The following is a 13,299-nucleotide window of genomic DNA, read 5'->3' as shown; positions in this document are numbered from 1 at the left end:
ACTTCACCTTTTGGTAGTTGGAAATAAAAATACACATTCTTGGCAAGGCTACATTTGTTTCTAAGCATAGGTCTGCCAGAAGCCCTGATGGAACCGGATGGTAAGTGGTGTTAACACCTCTCTACGGACTGTGTGGTGTTCATCTTCAACACGAGAATGGGAAACCAAGTGATGTTGCATATGGAGAGTCGGTTCACTCTGAGCTCTTTGTCTAGCACAGATCAAGAAGCTTAGGGTCCAGAATTGGTTAAAGCATATCTCTATGTTCAAGGAGTCCTGCTCCGGAAGGGTGAACCCTTAAGAAAACAGTTGCATCATAGACTGGCATGAGAAATGCATTGAAAGCATAATGTGTACAGATCAAAGATTGCATGACCAGTGAATCAGGTAGGCTAAAGGGATCAGGAAAAAGTTCAGGAGGATAAGGCAGAGTTTTTTCAAAATGAGAGAGAGTGGGCAGGAGGGAAAGGCAGTTCCAAGATTAAACTTGGTATGTGTGAGAGCCCAGAGGTTGGGTAGCACCTTACCTGAGGTACACTAGGTGCTCAAGGACTGTTAGTTGAACACAGTCTCAGCCCTCCTGGGGTATACAGTGTACAGATCTGCTACATTCTAAATGTAATTTTAGCTTCGTGACTAGCTTAGTGAATTCCTAATGAATTCTCCTGATCGAGACAATATCTGCCCTTTTATACCTCTAATGACCAGGTTGGAATATAAGTATTTAAATAATCTTCAGATGAGCCCCGACCTTGCCGGCAATACCTACACCCTGGCTCGAAGTCCTAGGACTGAGTGTTGACTAGTCCTCGTCCCTCCCTTCCACAGAGATTCCATTCCCTGGTAGATGACCAGTGGACATTGCTCTGGCTCTATTGCCAGCCGAGACAGTCTCCTGACACAATCGGCTGAAACAGTGGACATACATGCAACCTTGTAGTTACAACACTTTGGATTTTGCAAACTCTTAACCCAAATGGTAAGGGAAAAAAGGACATGAATCAGAACTGTAGGAGACATTTGCTATCATTGCTTCAAGGGACAGTGTTCTGGTCCAGGCTGCTCTTCAAATATGTCCCAAGATGAATTGGAAAGCATACATCAGAAAGGTGCATTTCATTTTTACAGTCTGCAGGTGGTGCTGGACAAGGACACTGTGACTGCAGTGGGTAAGACAACATGGTCCACTGTCATGGAATAAAAGCAGCCGATGCAGTCTTCAAGTTGACCCCCAAATATTCTAAAGCCATCATCTCTTCCAAAAAGGTAGAAGAAGATCTTTGAGGTGCTCTGATTAACCTGCCCCATTATCAGACCCCTGATTGACAAGTAAGGTCTTCACCCCTGGTCCCTGCTCACTTCACCAGCTCTATGTCTGCCATGCTTCCCTGCCAGCCAGCCCTGCATAGGCGTTAAGTCTGACAGACTGACTTGAATCAAGCAACGCTGCTTTGCAGCTACACAAGCCAAAGAAAGTCTGCTAACCACTCTGAACTCCACAGTGTCCCTATCTGTATCATGGCGATAATGTTGGGAGGATTAAACAGTAACCATTTTTGGAAGGGTCCAGCTCAAAGCTTCAATCACACGCATTCATTTTTTGCAGTGCCCTCTATGGCACTGAAAAAGAGGATTGCTATCACATATGGATATTCCTTTTAAGTTGGATGGCCTGTTAGCGCATCCCTTAACTATAGGTTTCGTTGGTGATCTCACATGTGTGCTAATAAGAGTTAGGGAAAATGAAATGAATTAGTTAGGACTTTTTGTGCTTGCCAAGACTAAACCCAACTTGAGCTGGCTTAAGAAAAACACAGATGGCATATTAGCAATAGCGACGTTTCATGAAATGGTGGGATGGAAATGGCAACGGAGACTGACTAGGGAAGGGTCTCAAAACCGGGACTGGAAGATGTAAGTAAATCTGATAATTAGCTCCTTCCATTTGCTATTCCCGCTTCCCTTCAGGTGCTTGATTCATTGTTTCTTCTGTTTACTTATAGCCTCTCTCTGCTCCCAGTTCCATGGTAGAAATATATGGCCCCACAGATCCTCTGTTTACCTGAGGACTGATCAGGAACAGAGACCATCAATACTATTCCTGGTCTCAGTTTCAAATTGCTACAAGACAGAATCTGATTCTTCTGCCTGTAGCCTACACTTGCTCTAATTAGCTCTGGGTGGTGAGTCATGAAATAACTAACGGCTATGGGGAGCTCTTGGACATCATGGATAGAAGATGGGAGGCGTCTATCATAGAGGGACAAATCGATGGTTCTAGCAAGAGAGGAAAAGGAAAGAGGTTTAGAAAAAAGTAGTAGATTAAATGTTGCTCAGTCCTCACTTGCTATAAAGTACTATTGAATACCCAGGTGTGTATATCAGGCTTTGGAGAAGTATCTATTTTTCCATGAGAAAGTTGAAATAGATCGATGGGTTATCAGCCCTGGCTCATCATATGAATACCATGGGAGGTTTTAAAAATCTCAATATTTAGGCAGCATTCCCAGACCAAATAAATCGGATCTCTATGGGATCTGAATATCAATTGTTTTAAATGTTCTTTAGATAATTCCAATTTCAGCTAAGGTTCATAACCATTGGACAAGAAAAGTAACTCTCAAATGAGAATCTAGTGAAAATGAATATTGTGATCTAATGGGCTCAAAGTGAGGCATTGGGGTTCTGCAGGGCTAAAAAGCTTCCCGGTATTGTCAGTAAAGCTTGTCCATAGATTGTACTTAGAGCTGCAAAGCACTAAATTATCCCTGAGTTCTAGCGCAGCCCCAAGACTTTAAGAAAGAATATTTACTCCACAAATATTTATTTTCTGCTCTGTACTGGACCCTTGTGCTCAATGCTAGGGCACAGAAATCTAAGTTCTAGCCCGGGGGGGGGGGGGGTCACATGTAGCCCCATAGCTTGAGAGTGGCTAGAGAAAACATACTATGTATACCACTTTGTCTTTGTTGGAAGTCTAATTATCAGGGATTTTTGTTCGCTTTGTTTTAGTTTTCAAGAAAATGACCTCGTTGAAAAGTCAACTGGCTTCCCTGAAAGAGAAAAGCCAGTTCAAGTCTGGGGCTAAGATCATTTGATACAGAAGGAAGAGAGGTGTTAACATCGAGTAGTTGAGGGTAATATGAGCAAACCATGGAGTCTGTGATGGAGAGAGAAGCTTGGCCCTGGGCAACAATGGAAAATATAGAAGCTAATATTGGGGAGTAAGAAAATGATCTGTGTGATGGGTACATACATAAATGCTCCATTAAAGAATCTTCTTGTTTTCCAGTGGATTCAATGATTAATGAGCCAAGGCCACTCTAAGAGATCATTAAGATGTTGTAGGGCATAGTGAGAGTCCCTAGTAACAACAGAACTAAAGTCGTTCCAAGGCTTATGGTGTAAGTCTACTCACTTCTCAGTAAGCTACTTTGTGCCAGAAAGCCCGGAATGACACGAGTTGTGATGCCTCGTTTCCATATCATAGAGTGGGCATCTAAATAGTAGATGGAGAAAGGCCATAATAAATAGCCTGATTTTCATTCAGCAAATATTCCCAGAGTGCCTCCTGTGCGCCAGGCACTAAATTTGATCAAAGTTTCATGCATTTTGAAGGTTATTCCAATGCTATTAGCCTTTAATGACAAGTGCAAGCTGTTTGTCTATACATGATTACATTTAATCCTTACTAAGACCGGGATGGAGGGGTCAGGCTGATGATGCTGTTGATATTGCTGCTGATGGTGATGGTAGTGATCAGGTGATAGTGGTGGTGTTGCGATGCATTTCCTGTTTAAAGAAAATTTTTAAATGAGCTCCAAAATGGCAAAGGATTATAGAAAGCCCCACAGTTGGTGCATAGATAGCCAGGCTGGGGTAAGAATCCGGATGTCCAAACTCCAACTGTGGCTTGCTGTCCATTCAGCCATGCTGAGGAACTAGAACATGAGTCAGTTGCTGAAGTTTAGCTTTAGGGAGGGCCAGGCAAGAAGCACGAGGAAAGATGAACTAAAACTCCAGGATCCTCACAATATTATGGCTTCATGTACAAGAGAAGGAGAGTTTCACAAAGGCAGCTCCGGAAGTCTCACTGATTTTTCATTTCCAACTCACATTCTTCTCTCCTGGCAAGGAAGTCTGGAACAAACATCGGTCGTAAAGGAAACGTTTCTCTCTGCCTCACAGATGCATTTCTGTGCCAAAGTTAGCTTCCACCTTTACAGCTAATACACATAAAAAGAGGATATTTAGACAGGCACTTCACAAAAGTGCGGTTAGCTCAGGAAGTCAGAGGGCTATAACTGCCCCCCAAGAAAATGCCGTGCTTTTCAAACGGCTTCAATCTTGCTGGCCTTGCAGCACACACACCGTCTGGTTGTGTTCCAGTCCCACCCACCCCACAGCCAGAGCGAGTCTATCCAAAATGCAAATGTGATTGCCTCTCTGGGGGGCTAAACATTCTCAATGGCTCCCTCATCTGCGGAAGAAATTCAGGCTCCTCAGCTTAGCACGCAATGCCTTTTGTGACGTGGCCACTGCTGACCGCTCCAGCCTTTTTTTCCTTCCCACCTTCCAGCCTTCCGTAATGTGCTTCAGCAAAAGCAAATCGCATGTAGCTGCGGCCCTGCTTATTAAACTCACAGCGTGATGTTCCTATGCCTTTGATTATGCTGGTTCCGCGGCAGGAAGGCTGTCTCTGCTTTCCTCACCCGGCACACTGGCTCTCATCCTTAAGGACTCACCTTCTCCAAAAACCCATCTTGGACCAGTCTCAGCAGAGGGGCCACCTCGGGCATAATTCTGTCAGACTATGCCATATCTGTGAGTTGGTTTTTTTTTTTTGTTTTGTTTCGTTTTGTTTTTACAGCAAACCCATTCACCATCGTGGTCGCCCCTCCTCCAAGCAATCATTGAGGCTCTACTAGGTTGTAATCACTTTACATGTATTCTTATTTTAAATATTCATCCAGCTCTACGGGATTTGAAAGTAACCAAAAACAAACACAAACAAAAACAAAACCTGGAGCTTCCCAAATGTAACAGTGCCTGGAATACAGTAAGCATAGTATTGCGCAGTAATTTGTACAGCTGAACGGATAACTACTTATTCATTTTTAAAAATAGGCTTTATTTTTAGAGCAGTCTTGGATTTACAGAAACACTGAAAATACAGTGCAGAAAGCTACCATATACTCTGTATCCAGTTTTCCCTATTATTGACATCATACATTACTACAATAAATGAACCAATATTTGTATATGAATATTAACTAAAGTTTATAGCCTATTCAGATTACCTTAGTTTTTACCTATTGTCCTTTCTTCTCCAGGATCCTGTGCAAGACACCACAGTACATTTTGTTCTCACGTCTCCTTGGGCTCCTCTCAGCTGTGACAGTTTGTCAGACTTGCCTTGTTTTTTGATGACCTGGGCAGCTTTGAGGAGTACTACTCAAGTATTTCGTAGGATGCCCCTGTATAGGAATTTGATGTTTTACTCATGACTAGTCTAGAGTTGTGGGTTTTTTTTTTTAAGTTTTTATTTTAATTCCACTTAGTTAACTTCCAGTGTAATATTAGTTTCAGGTATACAATATAGTGATTCAACAATTCCGTACAACACCCACTGCTCATCACGGTAAGCGCACTCCTTAATCCTCATCACTTGTTCAACCCATCCCCCTCTCCTCCGTTACCATCAGTTCTCTATAGTGAAGAGTCTCTTTCTTGCTTTGTCTCTTTTTCCCTTTTGTTTCTTAAATTCCACATATGAGTGAAATCATATAGTATTTATCTTTCTCTGACTGACTTCACTTAGCAATATACTCTCTAGCTCCATCCGTGTTGTTGCAAATGGCAAGATTTCATTTTTTATGGCTGAGTAATACTCCAATGCATATGTATATATGTACCACATCATCGTTACCCATTCATCTATCAATAGACACATGTGCAGCTTCCATATCTTGACTGGTGTAAACAATGCTGCTATAAACATGTACCCTTTGAATTGTGTTTTTGGTTTCTTTTTTAATTTATTTATTTTGAGAGAGAGAGAGAGCGTGCGCACACACCCACTTGTCGGAGAGGGGCAGAGAAAGGGGAGAGAGAGAGAATCCCAAGCAGGTTCCAGGCTGTCAGCACTGAGCCTGACATGGGGCTCAACCTCATGAACTGGGAGATCATGACCTGAGGTGAAACCAAGAGTCAGATGCTTAACTGACTGAGCCCCTTGTATTCTTTGGGTAAATACCTAGTAGTGCAATTATTGGGTCATAGGGTAGTTCTATTTTTAACTTTTGGAGGAAGCTCCATACTGTTTTCCACAGTGGCTGCATCAATGTGCTTTCCCACCAACAGTGCAAGAGGGTTCCTTTTTCTCCATATCCTCACCAACACGTGTTGCTTCTTGTGTTGTTGATTTTAGACATTCTGGTAAGTGTGATATCTCATTGTAGTTCCAATTTGCATTTCCCTGATGATGAGTGATGTTGAGCATCTTTTCATGTGTCTGTTGCCCATCTGTATATCTTCTTTGAAGAAATGTCTGTTCTGCCTTCTACCTTTTTTTAATTGGATTTTTTTAAATTTTATAAGTTCTTTATATATTTTGGATACTAATCCTTTATCAGAGTTATGTCATTTGCAAATATCCTCCCCCCTTCTGTAGGTTGCCTTTTATTTTTGTTGATTGTTGGCTCCATTATTGTTTTGATGTAGTCCCAATAGTTCATTTCTGCTTTTGTCTCCCTTGTCTCAGGAGACCTATCTAGGAAAAAGTTGCTACTGCTGATGTCAGAGAAGTTACTGCCTGTGCTCTCTTCTAGGATTTTCATGGTTTCAGGTCTCATATTTAGGTTTTTAATCCATTTTGAATTTAGTTTTGTATATGATATGAGAAAGTGGTCCCGTTTCATTCTTTTACATGTCGCTATTCAGTTTTCCCACACTATTTGTTGAAGAGACCGTCTTTTTTCCATTGGACATTCTTTCCTGCTTTGTCAAAGATTAATTGACCATATAATTATGGATTCATTTCTGGGTTTTCTGTTCTGTTCTATTGATCTATGTGTCTATTTTTGTGCCAGCACCATACTCTTGATTACTACAGCTTTGTAATATAACTTGAAGCCTGGAATTGTGATGCTTCCAGCTTTGCTTTTCTTTTTCAAGGTTTCTCTGCTTATGTGGGGTCTTTTGTGGTTCTATATAAATTTTAGGATTTTTTGTTGTAGCTCTGGGAAGAATGCTGGTGGTACTTTGATAGGGATTGCATTACATGTGTAGATTGCTTTGGGGAGTATAGACATTTTCACAATATTTGTCCTTATAATCCATGAGCACGGAATATCTTTCCATTTCTTTGTGTCATCTTTAATTTCTTTCATCATTGTTGTATAGTTTTCAGAGTTAATGTTGTGGAGTTTTGAGAGTAAGACCACAGTGGTCAAGTTTCACTTCTCTCCTATCATATCAAGGATTCTTAGTATCCACATGACTTACGTCTATGGATGTTTGACTTTCATCCCCTGGCTGAGGTAGTGTTGGTCAAGTTTCTCTACTGTTAAATTACTCATGTTTCTCCCTTTTTCATATTTTTTTGGAACAAAGTCACTGTGCAGAGACCAAACTTGAGGAGTCTGGAGTTATGCCTCCCCCTTCTTAAGGGCAAAGTGTCTACATAATTATTTGGAACTCCACACAGGATATATGTCTCTTTTCTCAATTACATTTATTTAATCACTTATTTAGACAAGTATGGACTCATAAATATTTATTCTCTATTTTGGTTTTAATACAGTACTACTTAATTTTGTTGTTTAAATTATACCAGCTTTGGCCATTGAAAAAGTTCTTTCAGCTGATTTCTGTGCCTCTTTGACTCCCCCCACCCCAATAAATGTAAGCCCTTTAATTTTTTGAGTACTTTCTTCCTTTTTTTTTAAAGTTTATATTTACTTAGAGAGAGAGAGTGGGATGAGAGCTGGGAAAGGGCAGAGAGAGAGAGAGGGAGAGAGAGAATCCCAAGTAGGCTGCATGCTATAACTGCAGTGCCTGACATGGGGCTTGATCTCACAACCCGTGGGATCGTGACCTGAGCTGAAACCAAGAGTCTGATGAGTCTTTCTGATCCAGGCTCATCTTGCTTACTTCCTGCTGTGGCACTGAAGTCAGCAATTTCTTCTAGAAGCCCAGTTCACTAACCAAGATCTTGGTTCTAGCTGTGCACATTGCTATTGGGGTGTTGTTTCTTCTTGGTCTTCTCAGCTGAGAAAAAAAATTATAAGTATTATGTATGTATCTGTATACCAACTCCTGTATATATGCATCTATCTATCTATCTATCTATCTACACACACACTCATGTATATACACACATGAATATTTCTGCCGTAACCATCTGTATCTATATCCAGCTAAACATGAGTTCATACTCCTATCTCCAGCTTTAATCCATTACATTAATCACTCTAGCCTCCTTACCTTGCTTATCTGTAAATTCCTGCTTAAACAGTGAGAAACCCAGCTCCCATCACCTGCCATCCATTTACTGAATTGTTTAGTTCCAGTATGCATGTCTAACTGCATCAGAATTATTAACCTGTAGCCCTTAGGGAAACAGCATTATCAGCCTGAGTACAGTGCTTATGTGTGGTTCTTTTTGCCGTTAATCTTACAGACTCCACTTACTTCCAAAGTTACCGCTATCAGCACCTTCTCCCGCTGCCTGCTTCAGCGAGATTGTCTTACACATTTGTAATACAGTTGGAGTCTCTTGTCACAGTCTACATTTCTTTCTGGGGTTCCCCTGATTTCCTAAATGATTTTTTTATGTGCATGCATTAAGGTTTATCCTTTTGTGCTGTACAGTTCAATTATTCATTCACTCTTCATTATCTATTCATTCCCTAGTCATTCATTGTTTACAGCACTCCTATCACATGCTCAAAAATAAGTTGAATTAACTGACATTTAGAAAATGTCTCTACTGGCCTTTAAAGTAGAAGAGAAAGATTAGAATCTACAGAGAGGAATAGAATAAACTCTACCAGAGCGTAGCATGAAAAAATTCCTGCAGTAGAGAATTAAAGCTGGCTAGGAGTCTCCTGGCTGCCACGCTGATGAAAAGAAACATAGCAGGGTCCGAGGACAGACAGATCCTCTCCTGGTCCGGAACACTGAGTGGTAGCTGTAAGGGGTCACTTTACAGTGCTGTGATACAACATCTGGGCCTGGCATGCCTGTGGGGAGTTGTAAAGTCCGTATATATGGACTAGTGGACTAGGGTTCACTTTCGATCTGCATGCAGACTCCCAGGTGGCAAGAGTTCAAATTCACCCTAAGGCCAGAGAAGCTTGCGTTTCAAATTCCTTCTGGTTGCTCCAGGGATCTCTCCCCTAGAAGCTCAGGAGAGCACGTGAGATTTGCTGCCACCACTGGTTAAGAGCCTTCATCATCAGCATCATCAGGAGGAACATTTGAAGAGACATGTTACCCCCGTCTTTACAAAATGCTTGTACTTGTTCTTCCTCTTCGTATGTTCATGCCCACCTCGGAAGTCTTACCTGGTACCTGGTTATCCCCATCTTACAGATAAGTGCAAGGTCAGAGAGGGCTTGATTTCCTGGTGGCCCACAGTGAGGACAAGGTACTCAGCCCCAGGATCCAGCTTTCTCCTGACTCCCCAGAGTGTTTCTATTTCCATCACCCTTAATGACTTGGGGACAGAACCCCAAATAAAGGTCATCTGACCCTGAGACTGCATCCTCATTTGTGATTCCTGTGAGAATCTATATTAGAGGGACTGAGATTTCATATATACGGACTTTACAACTCCCCACAGGCATGCCAGGCCCAGATGTTGTATCACAGCACTGTAAAGTGGTCCATGGCCTTCTTTGACAAAGAAAGCAGATGTTCCCTTTTGTCTTTCCAGGTCCTTCTTAGGTACCAATATTTTCTCATATCTCACATCATTTTTTTAAATACTCAGAAACAAAGAAGAATGAAAACTTGTGAACAGTCGGAGAAGGTTGTGTTCATTCCATTCCCATTCTGTTTGCACACACATATTCAGAGATTTTTCACTCTGATTTTACACACAGAGTTCAAATGTCAGTAATTACTTGATACCTAGGCTTACAGAATATTCAAAACAGAAACTGGAAGAGAGGCAAGCAGGTATTAGAAGGATTAGGCATAAAGTATTTAAAATAGGAAACTGTCAGGGAATGCTTAGTTCGGGGTCACAGTGTCTCTGGGCACCTCCATTTCCCCTGAGAGCACTGGTTCATTGAAGCACAGTGCTATAATCTGTGCTCAGAAAAATGTTTCCAAAATATTTTTTAGGTACAAATATTTTAAGTGGTGACAATTTAAAAAATGTTATTCAAAATGATTAAAATAAGTAAACATTTCTGTATTTAAACTAGGTAAGCCTTAAGTCTGTGGAAATCAAGATTACCCAGTATTACACATAAACTCAATCAACATTTACTGTGTATAAACTGTGCAACAGGAATTGGGGATAGAGAAATAAATAATATTGATCCCTGTCTTCAGGAAGCTCAACATCTAATTTGAGAATCTGTCCCCAGGGGTCTGGATTGCTGATGTTTTGGGGCATAAAAGGCTGATGGTTAAACCTTTCCACTCTATGAGTCTTGGGGACTCCTGGAGGTGAGAACCACTGAATCAAACACTTAAAGTTTGAGAAGAAGCAACAAGGAAGGATGGAAAGAGGGAAAGAACCCTGTTACCTTATTGAATTTGGGCAGATGGAAAAAAAAGTCTTATCCAAAAATTTCCACTCTGTGGATCCATATCAATTTAGCCAAATGCCATAAGTAAAAGGGTAATTTTACAAACACCATCCCCTCCATGATTTGTAAGTTAGCAATGTAGGTGTTATTATCCCACTTTCATGGGGGTACAAAACTGAGGCCTCAAGAGTCGGACCATCCTACCCAAGCTTAGGCTAGGGTAGCCAGGCATGGTTAGGATGCGAATTTGGTGTGAAATCTCGGCCCTCTTCACTAGGCAACATCGCCTTCAGCCATAGGAGGTTGGACTGACGAGAGAAGTGTCTACAATGATGTGCTACGAAAAGAAAAAAAGAAAAGAAAATGCATCCTTAGGATTCCCTTCACAAGAGAGGCAAGTGCTAACTCCTCATTCATCCATGACTGAGTATCTAATCCATCCCCTTGTAACATGGCCACTCCATCAGTGAGGGTTATAGTGCATTCCAGTTGTGTGGCTTGAGAGTTTAATAAAAAGAATATTTACTAAAGACATAGTGCCATGTAGCAAACCCACAGGACATGTGTATAGTAGCCCAAGCTGAGTCAAGAAGCAAGGGGAGGGAAACAGTGACTGGGATCTGGAGAGGGAGACCTGAGAGCAGAAGGACTTCTAACAGGAGCTGTGCCCTTCCTTTTGAGGGGGATGAAGTCATCCATGGTACCCACAGTGAGGGAACCAGGGGAATAAATGATACCCTCTCAGTCTTTTTTTTTTCTCCCTCCTTTCAATCTCCTGATGGATTCCCCATTGGCCCAATCCATCTGGAAGCTGGGAGGTGAGGGACCCCATGAAGCCAAGCACAGAGCGGAACAAAAAGGGGAAAGTTCATCTGGGGAAGGAAATAATACACCCCACCCCCACCCCACCGATGCTTTCCAACATGGAATAAACTTAGCATCAAAAGATGTTTTTCCATTGGGATCAGAAGAAATCTCATGATCTGTGCTTGCTTTGGGAGCATATATACTTATGGTCTTTTTTAGTACAGCTTTCCAGGACCTAAGAGTAATTGATTGGAAGTGGCATAGAGGTTGGGATACATTTGCCTAATCCCAGCCTTAACTTGTCCCTTATTTTTCTTTGATTGGTTTGATCATTTTGATACCAGTAATGGCTTATAATTTTTTTGTGTGATTAGCTAGAAACCCAGCATAGGTAACACTTTATGGATTTAAAATATCCAGGGAGGAGTGCCTGAGTGGCTCAGTTGGTTAAGTGTCCAACTCCTGATTTTGGCTCAGATTATGATTTTGGCTCAGGTCATGAGATCAAGCCTGGTATTGGGTTCCATGCTGTGCATGGAGCCTGCTGAAGATTCTCCCTCTCCCTCTTCCCCTCCCTGCCCCCCCCCACTCTTACTCTCTCACTCTCTGACTTACTCTCAAAAAAAAAAAAAAATCCAGGAGACAGTAATGTTGTCATGAAAGTAGCAATGGACTTGGTTTTAGAAATTTTCATATCTTACAAACTGGGTGACCTTGGGCAAGCCATGTGCCTTATCAGAGTCTCAGATCTTCTCAGGGAATGTCACCAAAAAGATGTGACTGTCACTTGACCCGTGAGCTAGACCTGGGCACTCAGAGGTCCCTCACCCCTTTCCTTGTCCTTGGAATGTGTCTTTTCTGTTCCCAGAGGCTGCTCCAAGGACATAGCCTTGAGATTGTGACATGGTATTGAAAACACTTGCATGGTATATGTGACTGAGGACATTGAAGGCCTCTTTATAAACTTTTAAGATTTGGCAGGTAAGGTGCAGGGATCCATTCATCTTGCTGCTGCCTAAGACAAGCTTGCATGTAAGTTCTCATTGCCTATTAAGTCCACCATCTACCAACTTGAAGCGTCCTCTTTCTTTGGCCTCTCCCTGCACTCCAATAGTCGGGGCTGGTTTCAGATTACACCTGGGAAGTTCTGGGAGGCTTACAAACCAACAGATCTCACTGGTGTGAAATAGGAATATGAAGTTATTTCTCAGGATGGTACAATTCTGAACAATAAAAATGTGGTTATATTACACACAAGAGGGATATGATTTTTCATATTACATTTTAGTGAGACATTATAGTAGTTTAAAAAATCAACCTCTAGGTTGATAAAGACTTCAAACCTGGGCTCGGGAACTTCCTAGCTGGGTGACAATGAGCAAATTCCATAATGTTTCTAAACCTTAGTTTTCTAATTTATAAAACAGTACTAACCAGAGCACCCAGCTCACGGGCCATTCTTTACCTGTTCATAATAAACAGTAACAGTAACCATGGGTGTTAGTTATTACTGCCTCATCCTAGATGCAAAGGATGCCTTCAAAGCAATGGTCAAGTCCATAGTCCAGGTCATTCTTTAATGAAACAGCACTCACGGTGCCCTGGTATTCTTTAGGATGCCTTATCTCTCTGGAGACAAACATCAACAGTTAACATCTACCACTCTTGAGACCATAGGTCATAAACAGAATTAAACTCCTGAGTGCTGCCTGCTTCTAGTGTTCCT

General features: G+C 41.6%; 1 long non-coding RNA gene across 2 annotated transcripts in view; it reads right to left on the bottom strand.

Annotated features, from left to right (window-relative positions):
* Positions 1–7,712: 7,712 nt before the first annotated feature.
* The window catches only part of LOC147573425 (uncharacterized), a 783,429-nt gene continuing 777,842 nt past the window's right edge, over positions 7,713–13,299 (bottom strand). For both annotated transcript variants that reach the window (XR_015244758.1, XR_015244759.1), the window contains one exon: positions 7,713–8,271. This is a non-coding gene — a long non-coding RNA (uncharacterized LOC147573425). The remainder of the gene's footprint in view (positions 8,272–13,299) is intronic.

Source organism: Puma concolor, chromosome E2 (assembly GCF_028749965.1).
Source record: "Puma concolor isolate L17-30 chromosome E2, mPumCon1.1.hap2, whole genome shotgun sequence".
NCBI lineage: Eukaryota > Metazoa > Chordata > Mammalia > Carnivora > Felidae > Puma > Puma concolor.
Note: the sequence above shows the minus strand (reverse complement) of the source record. Positions and strands in the feature narration are given on the sequence as shown.